We start from the raw sequence: 21,197 nt of genomic DNA, 5'->3' as shown, positions 1-21,197 counted from the left end.
GCAGCAATGAAGGTCTTCTGAGAGAAATCAGCATAAAATCCTCCCCTTCTGTTCTTTTATACTCTTCCAACAACAATCCTCCTTAACCACACTAACTCAATTCAGCTGGGTGCTCCCACTCACGTTGACAATTAATTAGTACCATAGCAATATTATAAGTAAACCTCTGCTTCACACTATTTTCATTTCTGAGTTCTTCATTCTGCACCCAGACAACCTGAGCTCTGTATATTTCACTTGGGAATCTTTGGCTTTGGATCAGCTTTGTCTCACTGCTGCCCCCACCCCGGCCCCTCTTTACCGGAGTGTAGGGCAAGAACCCAAGGAGCGGGGGTTGCACCATGGGAGACCCCCAGGTCCCCACACCCCTGCTGTTATGTTACATTTAGTGCATTGGCTGGGAACTATGGGAAAGGCCACTGAAGACCCCTGGACATGGTCAGTATACCCAGCCTAAATGGGAGTGGACACAGTAGGACACTCTGTCCTCTTCTTGGCTCACTCACCAGGAAAGCCAGGAAAGTCTCCATATGGCCTGCTGCAATAGTGTTTCCCTGACTGGGCCCCTTACTGGGAGTGAGGCAGTGAGTGGCAGTGCTGACTGTAAAGGAGGCATTGTGGTATGCACCTCACTGTGCTAAGTGGTGGGATACTCACTTAACTGCTGAGACCCTTATGTCCAGAGGTATTGCCTTGGTCATGAGTAGGAGTCAGACCACCTTTAGGCCCTTGATACAAGGAGGGAAAATCAGGAATCCTGGGGTCTCTCTGCAAGATCTCCTTGTCCAGAAACCTTAGGCTACAAGTTCTTTACTGAGGTTGCTGCTTTGTATCTCACAAATGAGGAACTACAGATAATTTCTAAAATTGGGTGCCTGCCTCAGAACTGTCACTTTTGCAAGTTTGGTAAAAAAGAAGAAATTTACCTGGTATTACAGAAATCCTTTACCTTTTTGGTGGAAGCATAGGAATTATATCCCTATTTTAATTCACCTACTCTATCATGGAGAACCACCAATAGAAAATAGAAAGTACTAATGAGAGGAACTGGTCTCTACCCCCCCCCCCCTTGTGTTGTTGCATGAGTTAAAAAAGATATTTGAGAGACCAAAATGGGAACAATCTCATCTTCCCTTCTTTTATTGGCCTGCTGTTGGGACTGTGTTACCTTGGACTTCAATGCTCCAAGTTAACTATAGCCTTTCCAACAGAGAGAGATTTTAACCCTCCAGCAATTAATTATTTGGTCCCCCCTTAACCCTCCTAAAGAGACAGCCTTCTGGGAATGTTTCCTATATCAGCAATGGCTTAAACAAGCCTGACAAAACTACTCTGGACCAGGGCTCCTTTCTAGGTCAGATTCCAGGCCCTGTGTCTCACCCCATGGATGGGTTCCAATGGCAGGTCCCCTAGGCCACAGAGGGCTGAGCCAAGAGGATGAGGAATACCTCCTCCCAGACATGAAAGGTTACTCTTCAAAGGAGAGGATGCCTCACCACCTGAGTCTGATAGGTTGTCAGAGTCAACATCCTAGGACGCAGAAGACTAAAACCTTACAGGTTTCCATTTTTCCTCTTTTCCCTTGACACAGATGGGGGCTAGAAAATCCATACCTCCCCAGTCACCTTTAGAATGCCTACCTGAACATTGGAAAGAACTAGAATCCCAGACTCTTAGGGAAGAAGGGTTTATGTCATTTGCTATTTTATAATTTGACAAAAATGACTATGACTGACTGGAAGATTGTCCTGTACAGAGTTAAACATTTAAGCATGTTTCTAATATAACAATGTCATCATAATTATTATGCCAAAATGTTATGCTGTCCTCAATCTCAAATTTTCTCTATAAAACTTCATAATTGTTATTTTCTGGCATTTACAGAGGTTTGGCTTCTGGGATAACCATGATTGGCAAGAAATAGCCGTTCCCTGGTCATGTTATCTATTTAAAAGTGTTTGATGTCTTGATATGATCATAAAATTAAATCTACTGTTCCCATCAACGCTGATGTAACCAGTCCTTCTGGGTGTTCAACAACTGAGGATTAGAGACCAGGGAAAAAATAATTGGACCAGGGGACAGCCAATATTTTGGCCGTGGCCCTCCAAGGTCAACAAGGACCCAGGACAACAGAGGACCTTTCCTATAAGATTCTATAACTTTGTGAGTCACCCAACCTCCTGAGCAAGGAGATGGGTGGACCCCAAAGAAGAAAAATCATCCCCTGTACAGTATGATAAAAAGGAGAGTCACCAGAAAAGAATATCCCCCCTGCTTTGGAAGCCACAAGGTCAAGAAAGACTGTGACCCATCCTGGTGGCTGACACTGACAAAGGAGCTGAGAGGCTGTACACATGGTCCCACAAGTTACCCCTGGATAGCCTTAGCTGACCTTGATATTTGACAAAAGGTTAATTTTGACTAATAATGTTCTCACTTTGACTTGATCTTGAGCATCCAGCAGAAACAGTATGACCAAAGATAATAATATTCTAGACAAGACCAAAAGGGAGGTCAAATCGCTCACCCCTGCTATCAGTTTTCTGTCACACCTGCAGACAAGTCCAGGGGCCAGCTGATTACAATTGTCCTCTCCATTTTAGTGCTTATGCCTTAATCCTATATGCTTTAATCTCTTGGTAGGGTTTGTTTGTTTTCACCTAGAGCCTGCCAAACTTCAAGTGATCACACAAACAGGTGTCTGCATCTCAGCAAACAACGAGTTGACAGCTTGAGGTTAGAGACTTCCTCTTATAGGCTTACAGTCAATAGATCCTTGTTGATCTTGGAGGCCAGGGACAAAATAATAGCTGTCCTCTTAGCCCAGCCTTACACAGCACAAGCAGCATGAGTAGTTGCTCCACAAATACCATTCCAGGTGCATATCTCCATCCCCAGCCTCACCATTGTGCTGCCAGCTTGGGCCTCCATCCAGGCAGTCTCCTATAGGTGAAAAGCATGGAGTGAAAGAGCAACTCCATTCTTTTTTCCCAGGCAAGCAAGAGAATACTATGAAAGTATGGACTTCAGAAGCATCTTTGTATCTCTTACCCAGTCATAATGGAGAAAGGAATGGAGAGTGGACCATGGATAGCTAAACAGAGATGAGCTAATCCATTAGAGTCAAAAGAGAGTCTACCCCACAAGGTATTTGGGACTCTGAGATTGAAGCAAGAGCTGGATGGCTAGAAGGAAACTAAATCTGGGCAGGCCACATTTAAGAAGCAGAATTGTGATAATGAGATGAGAGTTATGGGCCAGAAGAAAAAGGAAAGCATTCCTATCAAAAGGAACATGAGCCATCTGTTGTGTACTGCTCCTAGCCATCTGCTCTTTGAGCTGTTGGGCAGTGGTGGTCTGGAGAACCAACTTACAAGTCCAGAGCAGAGAAAGCACCAATGTTACTGTTAAGTAAATGATAACAACCCAGGAAAGAACACAGACTTCCTGAATTTGGGAGTTCTGGCTGGTACCTCCTGTAGTAACTCCAAAGGAGAGTCTGAATTCAGTTTATGGAGCTGTATCTTTTACAGATAGGGAGGGACAAGCTTAGGTGGGGTAACTCAAAGCAGGAGTCTGAGATTGAGGAAACAAGACTGGCTGAGTATGTGGCTATAGCAACAGGCATTGTGACACCTAGCAGGTGGAACAGATGTGTCCTGTCCTACCCATTGTTCCTGACAGCAGGGTTGGGAATGGGGATGGAGGTGGGGAGGCTTCAGGATGCAGGAATGGGCTGTGATTGTTCTCAGAGCTCAGGAATTCAGGTGACTGAGGGTCTTCTGCAGACAGGAGTCAGATCCATCAGTCCTGATTAGTGCAAATTTTCCTGAAGCTTTTGGTAAGTGATTCCCACCTCATCTAAGCATCTATGAATGGAGGAAAATACTTTGTCAAACAGAGTGTATTTTATATATGGATAGAGATCTAAAGTGGGATTAAGAGGCACTATTGTGATGGGAAAAAATATATATGTATGTATATTAAATCTCTCCAGCATGGAAGGCAGTTTTATCTCTGATTTCTATGAGTCATCCAGAAGGACAAGTTTACAGAGAATCCCCAATATCTGCCAGTGATGTTCAGAATTTCAGTTTTTCCTGGTTATAAAAACATGAGATATGTCCCCGGACCATGCTACATAGGCTGCATGGTATCTCGATCCACACTGCAGAGGCACTGGGGGCCCATAAAGCCCCTGGTTATGAGCTTCAGAAGATAGAGCAGAAGTGAACAACAGAGAGAAGGCCTCTCAATGAAAATTGAAGCTCACTGGCAAAGTGAAGAAAATCTCTGCAATAAAGGTACACTGGACCACGGTGGTTGGTGAGTTGGTGGGATCAGCGCCTCCCACTGGAACCCAGACTCACTTTGGGGGAAGGGCAGCTGAAACCTGCAGTAGAATCTTGTAAAGTTCAATCCTGCAGGAGGTCAGAGACCTCAACTTGAGCCTTGCAGCCAGAAATCAGTCTGAATCTCAGTGGACTACAGCTGGATTACTGAGACTAATCGACTTAGATCTGCACACTGCTGCCCACATTGTCTACTGCGACAACAGAGACATACCCTGAAGGAGGTCCTTTTTAAAAATGTTATATATTTTTTTTCTCTCTCTCTCCTTCTTGTTCTTCATTTCTCTCCCTCTTTGTTCCTGTTCCTGTCCTATTTCATATTTTTTTTCTCTCTTTCCTTCTCTCAATTGTCATTATTCTTATAGGAAGGTAAATACAGTTTCTAGCTTCCCTATTGATGTTAGTTTATTCTGTTCTTGTTTTTGTTCCTTCACTCTGTCTTTCCCTCTTGTCTTCAACAGTTTCCCAAAGTTTGCATGATCATCCTGTGTCCTTTAGCCTCACCTCTAACCTTTTCCACTCCTTCTATCTCTCTATCCCTACCTCCCCAACTCTTTCTAAGTCCTCATCCAGAAGGATAAATTTGCTATATTGAAGGGTTTATTTACTACAAACATATTTTGGGCTGGTCCTTGATTTTGAACTAGTTCATGTGGTTAAAAGGTGACAGATCAATAACTACCACAGATTGTCATTTTCTAAGCTGTGTTTGATGCTATTGTTGATGCTGATTGTATCACTTGGGCTAAGGTATTGTGATTGAACTAATCAATTGTCCTTCCTGGTATACTGAAAACAAAATTGCCTGAGTCATTAGAGACTCAAAGTCTAAAGACCAGCTATGACTGGAAGATACTTCTGAGAAGAAATCATTCCATAAGGGTTCTAAATAGAAGCAAGAAAGATACTCACAATAAGCAATATTGAAGTATTAATCCAGGAACTAAACCAAAAACAGCACCAACAAGAAAAATAGAAATGAGAAGACAGCTAAACAAGGTGCAAATCCATCCAGACTTGAAGCTCACCAAAGGCAAATTCTGGAGCCACTGAAGCGGAAAAATCTAATAATCAACAACCTGGGCACCCTGAACTGATAGCACAGGAAGTAACAAAACAGATGAACAAGACTCTAGAAAAATTCAAAACAGAAATAATTTCCCAGATAACTACAGAGATGGTGAGCAGAATGAAAGATGTGATTAGAGGCTCTAGAATAGAAACATAAAAAAAAATAATAGATGAGTGCAGGACCATGATGGAAGCCATGAATGCCCAGCATAGGAAAGAAATGGAAACCATGAATGCCCAACATAGGAAAAAAAAATGGAATCCATGAAACAGATTCAAACAGATATCCAGGAGATTAAAACTCCATTGAAAGTATTTGCAGCAGAATAAGCCAATATGAACACAGAATATCAGATATAGAAGGCAGGATTGCAGTTAGTGACCATGAAAAGAGAGATTTCTTAAAGGGATCATGAGAAATCAATCCAGCAGCTGTCAGATGATGCAAAGAAGAATAACATAAGACTGATAGGAGTCCAGGAAAAAGCAGGAGAACATACAAATGACATATATATATATATATATATATATATATATATATATATGTGTGTGTGTGTGTGTGTATATATATATATATGTATATATATATATATATATATATATATATATATATATATATATATATATCTTCACAGAAATAATGGCAGAAAACTTCCCAAGCATAAGAAATGAATTTGACGTAGAGGTAAGTGAGGCATATAGGACTTCAACTAGCCATGATCAAAAAAATCTATACCTAGACATATAATAGTCAAGATTCCAGAAACTCAACAGAAGAACAAAGTCCTACAATCAGCTAGAGAAAAGAAACAAATCACATACAAAGAAAAGCCCATCAGAATCACAGCAGGCTTTTCAACACAAACCCTGAAGTCAAGGAGAGCCTGGAGTGAAGTATTTCAAGTCTTAAAAGAAAATAACCTCCAACCTAGATTTATGTATCCTGCAAATTATCTTTCAGAATTGAATGGGGAAAAATCAGAACTAAGATGGATTATGTAAAGGTACAAATTTCCAATGATGAATGTCATTATATTTTATACCTTAAATGTACCAATAAAACTAATTTTAAAAAATCAAGGGGGAAATAAGATACTTCCACAACAAAGAACACCTGAGAAATTTCATGAATACCAAACCAGCACTCCATACAATTCTAAACAATATCCTAGAAAAAGGCAATGAGCTTCATACCTCCACAGGGCCCAACAGAGCAAAGCCATTGGGCAAGGCAAGAAATTAAAGGGAAATGGGGGAAAAATAAAAACTAAAAGAGCCAACAACAGGAAAATATCATGACAAGGATAAGTCAATATGTATCAATTATAACCATCAATTTTTTATAACCATCAATTTTAATGGCCTCAATTCACCAATCAAAAGAAATAGACTGGTAGAATGGATTAAGAAGCAAAATTCAACAATATGCTATATACAAGAAACACACTTAATTAAAAAAGAAATTCATAGACTGAAAATAGAAAGATGGAAAACAATTCTCCATGTGACAGGAACCCAGAAAAAAAAGCAGAGTTAGCTATCTTATATTCAGACAAAGTAGATTTCAAATCAAATCTAACTAAGACAAAGAAGGTCACCAAAACCTTGTAAAGAGAACAATCCAAGAAGAAGAGATGACAATCATAAATATGTATTCACCAAATACTAGTGCATCCAACTATATAAAACAAATATTAATGGACATGAAAAACCAAATAAGCACTAATACAATTGTAATGGGGAATCTCAATACCCCACTGTCACAAATAAAGAGTCCATCTGGACAAAAAATCAACAACGAAATATTAGAACTGAACCAAACTTTTGAACAAATGGATTTAATGTCTAAAGAGTGTTCCACCCCACAAAATCAGAATACACATTCTTTTCAGCTGCACACAGGTAATTCTCCAAAATAGACCAAATGCTGGCTCATAGAACATGTTTAAGTAAATGCAAAGGAATTGAAGTATCCCCTGTATATTATCAGACCGTAGTGCTGGTTTGGGAAGCAATAATCCCAAATTCATTCCTAGAAGCAAGCGTTATTTTGATTCCAAAAGCAGAGAAAGACCCAAGCAAAAAAGAGGACTACAGGCCAATCTCCCTAATAAACATAGATGCAAAAATCCTCTATATGATACTGGCAAACAGAATACAGCGGATCATCAAGAAGATCATACACCCTGACCAAGTTGGATTCATCCCAGGGATATAAGGATGGTTCAACATACGTAAGTCAATAAATGTAGTACAGTACATTAACAGACTCAAGGAGAAAAACCATATGATCATCTCAATAGATGCAGAAATAACATTCGATGAAATCCAGCACCCGTTCATGATAAAAACCCTACAGAAAATTGGAATAAATGGTCTTTATCTCAATCTGACAAAGGCTATCCATGAAAAACCCAACAGCCAACGGCATACTAACTGGTCAAAAACTGAAATCTTTCATGCTAAAATCCAGAACAAGACAAGGATGTCCATTATCACCACTCCTGTTCAATATAGTTCTGGAAACATTAGCCACAGCAATTAGACAACAAAAAGAAATAAAAAGAATAAAGACAGGAAAGGAAGAAGTTAAACTGTCATTATTTGCTGATGACATGATACTCTACATAGAAGACCCAAAAAACTCTGCTAAAAATCTTCTAGACTTAATTGACAGATTCAGTAGAGTAGCTGGATACAAGGTCATCACTCTAAAATCAATAACCTTCTTGTACACAAATAACAGACTCACTGAAAGAAAAATTGGGGAAATAATTTCTTTCACAATAGCATCCCAAAAATGAAATATCTAGGAATCAATCTAATGAAGGAAGTTAAAGTCCTCTACCTTGAAAACTGCAACACTTTGAAAAAATGAGATTGAATGCAACATAAGAAAATGGAAAGACATCCCTTGTTCCTGGGTAGAAAGAAATAATACAGTGAAAATGGGCATACTTCAAAAACTGCTATATAAATTCAGTGCAATTCTTATTGAAATCCCAACAGTATATTTCACAGAACTAGAGAAAACAATCCAAAAATTCATTAGGAACCAGAAGAGACCTAGAATACCAAAAGCAATTCTAGGCAACAGAGACATGAGAGGGGGTATCACAATGCCCAACTTGAAACTATACTGCAAAGCCACTGTGATAAAAACAGCATGGTACTGTCAAAGAAAGAGACTGGAGGATCAGTGGAATAGATTAGAAGATGCAGAAACATCTCCAGACATACTCAGCCACCTCATCTTTGACAAAGGAGCCAACTACTCTCACTGGAGGAAAGATAGGTTCTTTAATAAATGGTGCTGGAAAAACTGGATTTCAACCTGCCACAGATTAAAATTAGACCCATATTTTCACCATGCACTAAACTAAAATCAAAGTGGATCAAAGATCTAAATATTAAAACAGAAACACTAAACTTGTTGGAAGATAAGTTAGGTAGAACTCTTGAAGACATTGGCATAGGAAAAAACTTTATGAACAAAACCTCAATATCATAGGAACTAGCACAGGAAATCAACATGTGGGAGCTCATCTTATAAAAAGCTTCTGCACTGCAAGAGAAACCACCAACAGACCTAAGAGACAACCTACAATGTGGGGAAAAAAGTTTTACCAGCTGTTCCTCAGACAAAGGTCTACTATCCAGAATGCATAAAGAACTCAAAAAAAAAAAAAAATCAGACCCTCCAAATATAAAGACCCAATTCAAAAATGGGCATCTGAAATGAAGACATTTCTCAAACAAAGAAGTAAAGGCAGCAAATAAACATATGAAAAATGTTCAACATCACAGGTCATTGGAGAGATGCAGATGAAAACAACACTGAGATTCTACCTCACTCCAGAAAGAATGGCTGCTATCAAGAAATCAACCAATAACAAATGTTGGCTGGGTTTTGGGGAGAAAGGAATCCTTCTCCATTGTTGGTGGGAGTGCAGACTGGTGCCACCACTGTGGAAATCAATATGGAGGTTCCTCAGAAAGCTAGGACTAGAGGTCCTATTTGACCCAGCTAGTCCCCTGCTGGGTATCTTCCCAAAAGAATTAAAAGTATCATACCACAGTGATATATGCACACCCATGTTTGTAGGGGCACAGTTTGTAATAGCTAAAACTTGGAAACAGCCCAAGTGCCTATCAACTGGAGACTGGATAAAAAAGATGTATTTTTTAAAAAAATGGAGTACTACTCAGCCATAAAGAATGAGAAGCTAGGGTCATTTATAGCTAGATAGATGCACATTGAGGCCATACTCTTAAGTGAAATAAATAGGACACACATGTGTAAATTCCAAATACTTTCTCTGGTGTGAGAAACTGAAAGTGTAAGTAAGAATCAAAATGTATAATAAGTATTGTAAGACAGGAAGAAAAGGTCTAAAGGGGAAGTGGGAGGAGTTGGGGAAAGAAAAGAAGGGAAAGGAAAAAATATGAAAAAGAAAAAAAAACATGAGACAGACAGACCCTTACCAACACTTCAAGGAGCCATGCCTATGCTGAGAGATGAGGACTTCATCAGATGGGGACTGCATGGCTGTCTGCAAAGTGGTTTCATGAGTAGGTACTCACCTTGGTGAATTCACTTTGACCATGAATCCTAAATTTGTCATTGTCCTACAGTCAAAGCGAATCAGAGGCCCTGACTCAAACTAACTGAATTAAAGTCAAAGAACTTCAGAGGATTGATGCCTTTTTAGTGCACAGTGGAAGATATTTTGATGCATTGACAAGAAATCTCATTTCTCCTGCTGGGGGACGGCTTCTTCCTGAAGAGGTCAAAGTAATAACTCTAAGTTGTGTAGTAAGGATGGCATCAGAGCAGAGGGAAGTGGAGAGTCTGGAAGATCTTATCCAGGCCATGATGTGGGGTGATGAATCATTCCTACCTTTGGTACAGAACACCTTTCTGGCAATTAAATTAAGGTTGTATTGGAATTTCAGTGTCTCAGCAGCTTGGACAGTTCTGGAAAAATACTGCCAATCTTTGTCCTGTTGTTGGGGTCCAGGCTGGTCCAGTGTGTTTGAACATTACAATCCAATGGACAAGCATTTCCTTTCCAAAAAGTCACACATTCCTGTCCTGCCTGGTTGAGACCTAGGTCACCTTGTGGAGAATAGGGCAATAATTCAAACCCTTTGATCACATTTTTGCAGACAGGCTTTTATTTACTCATCTCCATTGCTAAACACTGTATGTGGATTGTACTAGTTGAAGCCTTATTTCCTTTATCTCTAACTTCTTAGGGGGACTCAAACTCCCTCACACTTTCCCAGTGCACACTCACACTCACAGCACAGTGTTCCTCAAAAGGCCTGAAGAGGACAAGGAAGTGCACATTAGAGCCAAGATGCACATCAGAGAACAAATATCTGTGCCTCCTCTGCAGCACAGGCCAAGGACAGGGTATTATTTGTAATTCACCATCAACAGAAGACATCCACCAAAGTTTGAAAGAAGTGTCATTTGAAAAATTTATGCTTTAAATAAACATTCTAATAAATTTATAAAATCAATTTCCCAAATGGATGAGGCAGGTTAAAAATATAACAGGCACACAAATGTTTAAGTAAATTCTTGCCAGACCTTTATAGATCATTAGTGGGAAGGCAGTGTTTGGAGGTCGCCCACAGCCTCTGCACCATGAGTGGTGCCGTAGATGACCACACTAACCTGGGTTCTGTCCTGAAGGAATGACACTCGCTCAGGTAGGTAGACTGTGAGCCCAGTGGCAGTTTCTGTCTTCTCTCCTCATCCTTGGGCAATGGCAATTCAGGTGTCCTGAAAACCAACTGTGAGACTGGAAATCATGTGCAGAAGTTGTAGCAGAGAAGTGCTCTCCTGAAAGAGGAGGGAGCAGGGCACTCAAGGGAGACATTGGGCTGGAAAAGAGATAATTGGAACTGGGCCTTGATAAGTCCTATGAGCTAACCTAGTGCTGCATGGATCGTAGAGTTGGGAGGTGAGGGCTTTATTAACCCCTATCTCCCTGCATCTGGTCAATAACTGGGTGAGAAATTTTCCGGGGGATATGGCATGACAATGCGTAAAGTGGCTTTCTTTGGCTGAGGGAGAATCTTAGAGAGAGAATCAGAAGGCAGCCTTTTGATAGTAGCATCTCCAGCAGGTGTGGAAATCAGTGTCCCAAGCCTGAAGAGTTCATTAGAGCATCCCCTTAATGGGTGCTCAGGGGCCCTAATCATTTCTCAGTGTCTGGTCAGGCACATTGGGGACAAGCCCACTGTTGTGTCTGATCTATTCCTGGCCTCGTGTGTGGTTGGCTAAGTCATCACAGCCATGGGTGAAAATCATCACTCTAGAAGCCAAATGATCATTTCACCATGAAGACAATACCAAGTCCTGTGGTAAGCAGCCACCCAAGAGTAAGAACCCACCACCCAACAGGGAACAAGAACATAGCAGAGCCTGATGTGCTCTCTCTCCGTCCTCAGTCCACCATGTTCTGGAGTGAGTGAGTGTGGCTGGAGTGACTGGAAGGCCACTCTGGGGTGACAGGGCATAAAAGAGTCTTCTCCATGTGATCCTCATCATGGCGGGGATGTGTTAAAGGGAAGCTGGTCATCTGCTCACCATAGAGACACCTTATAGAAACTAACAGAGTTGCTGTCGGTGTGCATTCACTTTCATCCTTTTTCCCTTCTCCACTCTGGTGCCCTGTAACTGTTTGCTTTATTTTTTTCCATCTTGTTCCCTCTTATATATAAACCCATTGTCAGGAAGGGACATCAAATTTACTGCCATTAAGCTGTAGGTAACTCCAAATTATTGTTTCCCTCCCCCTTGAAATATTTAGCTCCATACTGCAATCAGCTATAGCATCAGTGAGGCATTGGTCATATTCTTGGCAGTATAAGTCAGGGGCAGACAGAATTCCCAGGGAACATGGAAGAGACTGATAGTTGTTTGCCCGGTAGTCTGTGTTTCTCCTTTCTTCTAAGAGAAATTCAGTTTTATTTTGTGTAATCATGTACACTTCCAAGCCTTCTGGAAAGTTGGACAAGGCCAAATTGATATAAATAGCAATCACTGGGAGAAGAACAGAGGAGAGAATTTCAGATCTAGTCAACTCATCTGCGTTAGAAGACTTTACTTCTTGTTCAAAACCCCTTTACTTTCACCTTCCTCTGCTTTGGAACATGTAGATGATGACTAGAGAGTCAACAGACATTTTGGGCAATGACGCAATCTTGATGAGGAGAAATAAAAAAGAAAAAGGAACTTAGTACCTTGAAAACCCCAGGACTGCTATACTACCCCCAAATTCCTTAAATCAGATATTTGGGTTTTCTCTTGTTTACAGTTGAAACAAAACTTAATTGATACAGAAATTAATTCCTAGACATGGGATGCTGGCTATAAGAGAAGTTAAAATGTCAGTTTGGCTGAATGGAAGAGATTGGAAAGTCAATGCTAAGGATACAGTCCCTGCAGTCTAAAGACCTCTCTGCCCTTGTTAACGCAGTGGAGAAACATTTGGGAGTCTATACCTGAGAAGTCAGATGCCCACCCAAATTGAAGCATTAGAGAAATTGTAGAAAACTTAAAATTTCTGGTGTGCACTTGCCTCTTCTTGCTGTTCTCTGCAGAGTCCTACAAGAAAGAGAGACGCTCATAGCATCCCATACTATAAGCACAGAGAGAGAAAAATGCCAGTTTACTTAGGGAGCTGCCCTTGCTTACACCCTGCGATCTGGATTGAGCAGGAATCACATAATTTAAGCCTTGCACAGCTGAAAAGGTTAAATGTGTTTGTACCCCAAACTGAAGCAGTTATAAATAGTGGCTGTAAAATTGCTGCCTTTACAAGAGATAAGACTGGTCTCCTCTCAAGGGAAGTTACGAAGTCTGAGAAATATGAGATTAAAGGCATTACATTTCTATCTAAGATCTTTGTTTCACGTGAGTCAAGGAAGTGACTGTTAATTTGAGAAAACAAGACACAGCAAAGTATAAAGGTCAGTAAATAAAAGATGAGGCCCTTTCTGGTTAAAAGCTCTAGACGTGGCCTGTGATTAATTTTCATGTGACTGAGTAGAAGCAAAAAGACTGGAAGCTTGCTGAACTTGAGAGAACTGAAGTCATGATAGTAGAAAACCTAAACATGACAGTCAGCAACCCACAGCCTTTCTGCTTGAACAACAACTCCCCTCTGGAGCCCTGAAACTTCACCCACCACAGGTGGTCATGGGATGTGCAGTCCTCAGCAGCAGGGTGCAACACCATGGGGTGCCTAAGGCCACGGAACCTGAAAGACCAGGTGGGCTTCTTCCCCAGGTAAAACTGAGACTGTCTGCTAAGAAACCCATCCAACGCTCTGCTGAAACCCTCTGACAGGGTAGGAATCCTTGCTATTTTTTACCCAAAAGGATTTGATAATTTCTATGGATCATCTCTCTCATTCTCTGTTTTTCCAGGTGAAAGGTTTCAGTGTATTGGTATATTTTTATTATAATTACCCCATTTCTTCTCCTTCACCGTGCTTTGGTGCTTTGGTTGGTTTGGTGGAAAAAAATATGCTTCTGAGCGTACCTCATGGGACCACAGTTTAGAACACACAGTGTGGTGGTTAAGCTTGATGGTGCCAACCTGACCGGCAGGAGGACATCCAAGGTGATTTGTAAAGCACACTTTGGGGAGGAGTGTGGCTCACTCCAAATCACACCTTCCTCCACTTCTGTCCTCTCACTACCTTCGAACATTACAACCTTTCTTTAAAGTTCTAGTATTTATATTGGGCCCACTGGATAATCTAAAATGATCTGCCATCTCATGATCCTTAAATTAATCCCAATGCTGGGCTGGAGATTTAGCTCAGTGCCGCCACCACCTGCTTTGAAAATGCAAGGTCCTGAGTTCAATCCCTGGCATTAAAAAAAACCCAAAATAACCCCCCCCCCATAATGCCAAAGTCTCTTTGTCATACAAGGTGACATATTCACAAGTTCCAGAGATTAAGATGTGATTATCTTTGGGGAGTTATTGTTCAGCCTATGAATGCCAAAGCCAACTTCATATCCTTGTGGGTGTATTTATTAGTCTGTATTTCTCAGGTCCCTAAGTACCTCCATCTACAAACCTACAGTGTTTTCTGAATTTAATGCTTTTGTCCAGAGAGCTCTATTAAAATGAGTGTACTGCTTGCAGTGTTAATGCATATAGCTATCAGCTATGCTTCAGAATCCCTGTCATTCTCCAACTGTCTTGAAGAGCAAGAGGAACAGGCAAGTGCCCTGTTACATTTTACTAAGGGGAAGTTAATGAGAGAAATTGTGTTGCCAATGTGAGTAGAACTCAGGAAGAAAAAGAAGGGATTGAAGAGATGCATGGAATCAGAACTTCCCCTTTTCCAGAGTGTTTATGGGTAGTACCACTGCAAAGAACTACCATTAATTGAGTTTTCATTGTATTTTAATGTGGTAGATTTAATTAGTCCCAATTCTTCATACTCTCTTCCATTTGAATCTGTATCCTTGGTCATCCAACTTTACAGTTTCTCTCCTAAAGACAGAATATGTTTTCCATGTCATTGATTTTGGGCTCACCCTCATGTCTAGTTTGGCCAACACCACTTCACCAGATGAGAAAGAAGTAGTATCTTAATCTGATTGTTGTTTGAGTTGATCATCTTGTACTTCTGCCTCCGGAATAGAAGACTATTCCTGCCCAGCCCATGCGCTCAAGGAGGAGAAGCAAAACATGCCCCATGCTACCTGTGGCTTAGAGATGCCCCAGGAATTTGTGAACAGGGAGAAATGAATGTTTGCTATTTCATGCAGCTGAGACCTTTGAGATTATGAAGGTCAAATGTTTATGTTAGGAGCAATCCAGGGACTGCTCTCAGTGCTTTACACATACTCATTCATCTAAACCACATCTTATAAAGTATGCATTGTCATTCTTCTTGTTTTGCTGATGAGCAAACTGAAGCACTGAGCTATTAATAAACTTGCTCAAGTCGTGCACCTCATAAGGACTGAAGCTGCAACCTTCTCCTCTTTATGCCCCATTTTCAATCTGTACTAAAATATCAGGTTTTTAAACTTTTTTGCATGAATGTCAAATTGAAAACTCACAAGGCTAAGAATCTGGCAACCCAGATTTTGATGCTACTGCAATGGACACAAAATTATTCAAATATAAGCAAATATTTTATTTCCTATTCCATTACCCACTTTTTAGGGCATAATCTGGTAAGCAATTCAGCAGATAAACAAGGACAGCTGCCTACAAGTCAACCATGGTGCACCTCAGCTGACAGTGAGGGATGCCGTTTCAGAAGACTGACTGTGCTTGAGATTTTTATAAATAAGGACCCCTTTCCTCACTTCAAACTCCCAAAAATGTCTGAGTTGTGGAAATGGTTGGAAGTTGAGTCCGTCAGCTGGCAGAGGCCTGGAAGGTAAGCCAACATCTGCAGATGAAACTTAGGGAACCCAAAGGGTAAACCTGAACGTGGGGTACTGAATGATGGAGTTTTCACGAGGCACAAAATTGAGAGAGACTAGAAGAACAGCCAAAGATGCTTCTATGTTTCTAGACAAAAAAAAAAAAAAAGGAATCCAGAAAATCCACTAAGCTCCAAAACAAATTAATGATTTAAAAATTACTGTGAGTGAGAATTATGTAGGAATTTTAAAAATAGCTTTTGTGACAGGTGGTACCTGCTATCTTTTTCCCAGTAGGAAATGGTAATAAAAATACCTAAAACAAGCTGGTAGAGTGATTGTGGGAAGCACAAAGGGATCAGAGAGGGAGGAAGACTATTACTGCTGCTTAGTCTTGGACAATAGTCAGATGGTGGTGATGATGTGATGAGCTTTATTGAGCCTTATTGTGTGAAGTTCTTTATGGAATTTCCCTTACTTATTTTTTCCATCAGAACTCTGTATAGAACATGCCAATATTCTATCTTTTTTAGAGGTGAAGATTTGGAGACTTAGAGAAGAAAAATTATTCTCTGAAGGGACAAGGGTAGTCAGTGAGAGAATTAGTATTTGAATACAAGAAGTTGAACTTATTGATGTAATAAGCCAACAGATTCCTGAAAGAAATGAAATGATCATGGTATTTGAGAGGGAGAAATTGATGGTGATGCCCTGGAACTTGCACACTGGATGAAAGGGCCTGGGTGCTGCTGACTAAGGAGGAACCTGTGATGTGTGCAAAACAGGCAACGCATTGTATCCTTGACAGCCACATCTCCTTGACTATTGGAGAGAGTGCACTAGAAACCTCTTTCCTTTTCACCCTCCCATGTGATTCTACCCATCCAACAGAGACTCTGTCCTCCTCTTGTTTGTCTTCAGATGTATCCTCTCTGGGGCTGGAGCTGGCCATAGCAGACAGGGCAAGGGCCAGGGGAGCATTCTGCAGTCCAGCTGATAGAGCAGGGAATTCTTCCAGTCTGTGGGAAGTAGCAGGGTAACCCAGGAGCACCTCAGAAAAATACTCTGTAGGAAGTAGAAGAAGTAGGGATAAAAGTCAAATCTTTATACTCAGAAAATAAAGCCCATGCAAAGGTGGCTGGGGCCAAAGCTGAGAGGCAACTTGGGTAGCTGCCTTGAAGGCAGCTTTTGGTGTAATGCTGGCTTCTGTGAGTCTGGAGTGTACAATGGGTGACAACATTGGCTATGCATAAAGGGCCAGGCATGGGCTGGCACTTCTAGGACCAAGGCCAAAGCTTAAGCCATATGTTGCTTGATGAGGGTCAAACACTGGGTGTGCAGTTTGCCAGTCCCTGGGATCATAAGAGTCTCCTGAGATTTACAGTTCTGCTAGAGCATGTTCAACCACCAGTGCATTGGTTTGTAACCCACATGTCAGCAACAGTCTGTGTGGCTCCTGGCTTCTCACATACCCAGGGCCTACTCCCAGTTTTACCATCTCATCTTCTCTTTTTAGTTCCATTTCTTTCTTTTTCCCTGTCCTCTTCTCTTCCCTTCCCTTCTCTTCTTTGCTTGTCTCTTCTCTTCTTCCTCTTCTTCTTTTTCTTAACTCCTTTCTCTCTGTCTCTCCCCCCACCTTCCTTTACCTTTCCTTCTTCCTCTCCTTCTATCATCTTTTTTTTTTAGTAGTACTGGTATTTAACCCAGTACCACTAAGCTATAGCCCCAAACCTTTTCCTTTCTTTGTTTACTTTGATATGGGTCTTGCTAAATTGCCCGGGCTGGACATGAACTTGCCTGCCTCAACCTCCCAGAGCACTGGGATTACAGGTGACTGCCACTTTAGTTCCATGTCTGTTGTCCTCCGTCACAGGCATGTTTTGTGTGCAGAAGGAAATCGTCCCTTGACAGTGGAGACTTTTGTAACAGGAATCAAATTTGACAGAATTCACTGCTGCACAAAGTGGTATTTTTTTGCTTGTTGTCTCAAGTAAATTCCTCACCCTGTTCTGCTCTGGCTTGTACTCTAAGAATCTGACCCATAAAAACTAAGTTTTCCAGACTCTCTTGATAATTTGTTAAGTCTAGACAATCAGAGCCACTGATAGGGTAAAAGGAAGGGAGATGCCAGGAACTTTCTTGCTCAACAGCTATGCCTTGGAAGTGTTTGGAGGTGACTGTCTCCTCTCGGCTCTAGCTCTCCTCACACCAGCCCTTGCCACAGCCCAGCTCCTCCAGGAGCTCCTGATGGGGCCTGGTTTCCACTGGGAAACTTTGACTCCTAAGCCCAAGTGACGGTACCTCATGCCTGGGTTTCTCCTGCCTAGGGACAGAACAGCCTCCTGTAATTGCTAAATCAATCTTTGGTTTGCCTCACAATGCCCTCTGAATCTTCAGCTCCCCTGCTATCTTTCTAACCATCTACCATACTAAGATCTCTCTATTAGCTCAAATTTACACACACACACACACACACACATAAACACACACACACACAGAAAATTCAAGGGGAGAAAGGAAAGGGAAAAGTGAGCATTTTCTTGGACATGGGAGAGACTTTGGAGCTGCCAGTTTGACCCCAGTGTGGCTGTAATCTGCTCCCAGTTAGGAGGCTGTGCAATCTGAATGTCCCCGAGTAATGTTCACACTGCCCTGAGCTCCTCATGGCCATAGAGCCCAGACCCACCATGACCCAGATTTCCAAAGCTGAGTTGGGTCTGGGTCACCTTCCTTTTATATAAGTGGCCCAGAAAAGCTTTGTTTTCAGGAAATTTTTCATTAAGATTCAAATACTGTCATAAAATATCTTCATCACAATAAAAATGCAAAGTACAAAGTTGCCGTTCTGCACCATATCACAGAGGGATGCAGAGACATTATTCAAATGTGTTCAGGACAATTGCTACACATGCACTTGCGGGCTGATGGCGACTTAAAAATAGCACATTCTATTAAAGGAGAAAAAAGAAAGAAGGACTCTTCGCTAACAAAATAAGTGACTGCTATCTCTCCCTTTTTTATATAGACACCAGCCCTCTCACCAGACCCTATGCAGAGTTGTGGTTTTCCAGGAAGCATTAGGGGCCAAGAGCACAGAGCTGTGGCATGAAGGGATCCAGGAAAAGGTGGAAGAAACAGCCAGGCAAGAAAGTACAAGTTCATGTCAGCACTCCAGCGCCCTGCTCACTCCTGCTCAAGTGAGCTGACCTGCTACTGCCAGAATGTTGCCTGGCTCCCTGAGTCACACAGAACATCTGAAGAGGCAGTGTGGCAAAGGAAGGTAACTGGAACATTGGCCAGAAGTTTGAGTTATCAATGATTTAATATTTTTCTAACTTAGGCATTTATATTACAAATGGGCAATTCAGACCCAAAAGAACCAAGTGACTTGCTCAAGTCCCTCATGAGGCAGGTGAACAAACACTTGAGATCCCAACCCAGTGTTCTTTCGACTCCCGTTCAGTACAGAGCTGAGTTGAGGGCAGGACAGGCCTTGGAGTTTGGATTTCAACTCTTCACCCCCATGTAGACAAGGTAAGAAGGCTTTCACCCTGGGGTACAGGTGGTGGAGTGCACAGAGTGAGACAGATGCTGAGAATCTGAACACCAGTCCCTCTACGCTAGTTCTAGATGATGAAGGGAGGAGTACATACCCTCTCTGAGCTTTGCTTCCTCATCAGAAAATTCCTCATTATACTTCAATGAGGCAACATGAAGAATGGTGGGAAATGTGACATGTTTACAGATGTTAGTACAAAGCTGAGATCAGCAAAGTCTTTCGGAAGGGGAAGATACTAGAGCTTTAGGTTTTTGAATCAAAAGTATTTTCTATTGCAGCTACATATTTCCATTATCATACAAAAGAGTGATTCAAAATACTTGATGAGCATGCCTGTGTTTCAGTGAAATGTTATCTGTAAAACGGGCCAATGATCAAAGTCAGCCTGCATAGCTAGCCCTGGATAAAGTCCTCCCACTTTGCTCAGTGGTCCTCCTGGAAAGGCCTCCTTATTTCCCTCATCACCTCCCTTCTTCCAGCTCAGGAGCTGATGACTCAGCCCAGGCCTTATTTCTGGAGAACCAGCTTTTTAAATCAAAACATAGCTCCTAGAGGGATTTAAGACATATAGACATCTGCACCAAGAGGAAAAAAAAGTAAAATCACATTTGTAATCAGAGTCCCAGCCATCTTCCTTATGAATATGTTTATGTCTACATTTAGATGCACAGATACTCACATCAAATGGCGTAGGAAAAGGAATATAGCTGTGGATTTCATTGAGGTTGCAGTGTAGGGCTAGAAATAAGCACAAACAACACTTTTACATCCCAGCTCTCACTTCTTAAATCATATTCACATTTATTTTCATTTATTGCTATAGGATGATGAGGGAATTTGGACATATAGAGGAGGAAACAGATGCTTGCCTACTGTTGTGAATATGGCTGGTATAGAACTTGGGATCTGCTTTACTTTGGATCTTGAATGTGCCCCAAAGGCTCATATGCTATAGGATTTGTCCCCTGGTGGCACCACTAAGAGTTGGAGGAACTTCTCAGAGGAGGAGCCCCATGGGAAATGTTTATACCACCGGGGGTGCATCCCGAAGGGAATATTAGAACTCCAGATCTTTACTAATTTCTCCCATTTGCAGCCTGGCCATAAAGGGAGTAGTTTTGTTCCACCACACACCTCTGCCATGCTATGCTGCCTCCCCACAGGCCCCAAACAACAGAGCCAATAATGGAGTGGAGCCTCTGAAATGATGAGACAAAATAAATGATTTCTCTAAATAATTTAGTTATTTTAGGTTGTTGTAATAATGGAAAGCTGACCAACAGAGGATCAAACAAGTTCCGCTGCGATGTTTTAGGACCTCAGCTGAGCACTCTTTCCTCTGCCTGAGGAGACCCAGCCTGGCCTCAGCATGGCTTGTTATCATGCTGTTTTTTATCAACTTAGCACCTGAGCGGCATGGACACAGCCTTCTTTGAGGCTGTTGCCTTCATTTCCCCTGATTAAAATTATGTTGGTTAGAGCCAGATGAAGAGTGTTTTAAATGCTCTGGGACTGGTGGGGCGCACATAAATCATCTTCAAGAAGTACTAAAACTGGATGGTGCTGGATTGATCATTTCTTGGTCTATCCATAAGTTAATTATCCGTGAGTGAGCCAGAATTAAAACATTTCCCTCAGGCTACAAGCAAGAAGTTAGAAATGTCTATGAATCCTATTGAAATCTACAGTGAGGTCAGCAGCCTTGAAACAGAGTCACGCACCCACTGTGGGCTTTGTGGGACAAAGGAGGAGTCCTGGACACTGACCTCATCTTAGAATGAGGGTGACAGGCT

General features: G+C 41.5%; 1 long non-coding RNA gene across 1 annotated transcript; it reads left to right on the top strand.

The window, feature by feature from the left end:
* The first annotated feature begins 3,685 nt into the window (after positions 1 to 3,685).
* Positions 3,686 to 20,855, top strand: LOC110344094 (uncharacterized). The gene is made up of 5 exons (XR_002386395.2): positions 3,686 to 3,844; positions 15,640 to 15,859; positions 18,871 to 19,125; positions 19,309 to 19,379; positions 20,648 to 20,855. It is a non-coding gene; the product is annotated as an uncharacterized LOC110344094 (long non-coding RNA).
* Positions 20,856 to 21,197: the final 342 nt, after the last annotated feature.

Source organism: Heterocephalus glaber, unplaced genomic scaffold (genome assembly GCF_053883595.1).
Source record: "Heterocephalus glaber isolate CG9 unplaced genomic scaffold, H.glaber_assembly_v1.0 deba00001461, whole genome shotgun sequence".
Taxonomy (NCBI): domain Eukaryota; kingdom Metazoa; phylum Chordata; class Mammalia; order Rodentia; family Bathyergidae; genus Heterocephalus; species Heterocephalus glaber.
Note: the sequence above shows the minus strand (reverse complement) of the source record. Positions and strands in the feature narration are given on the sequence as shown.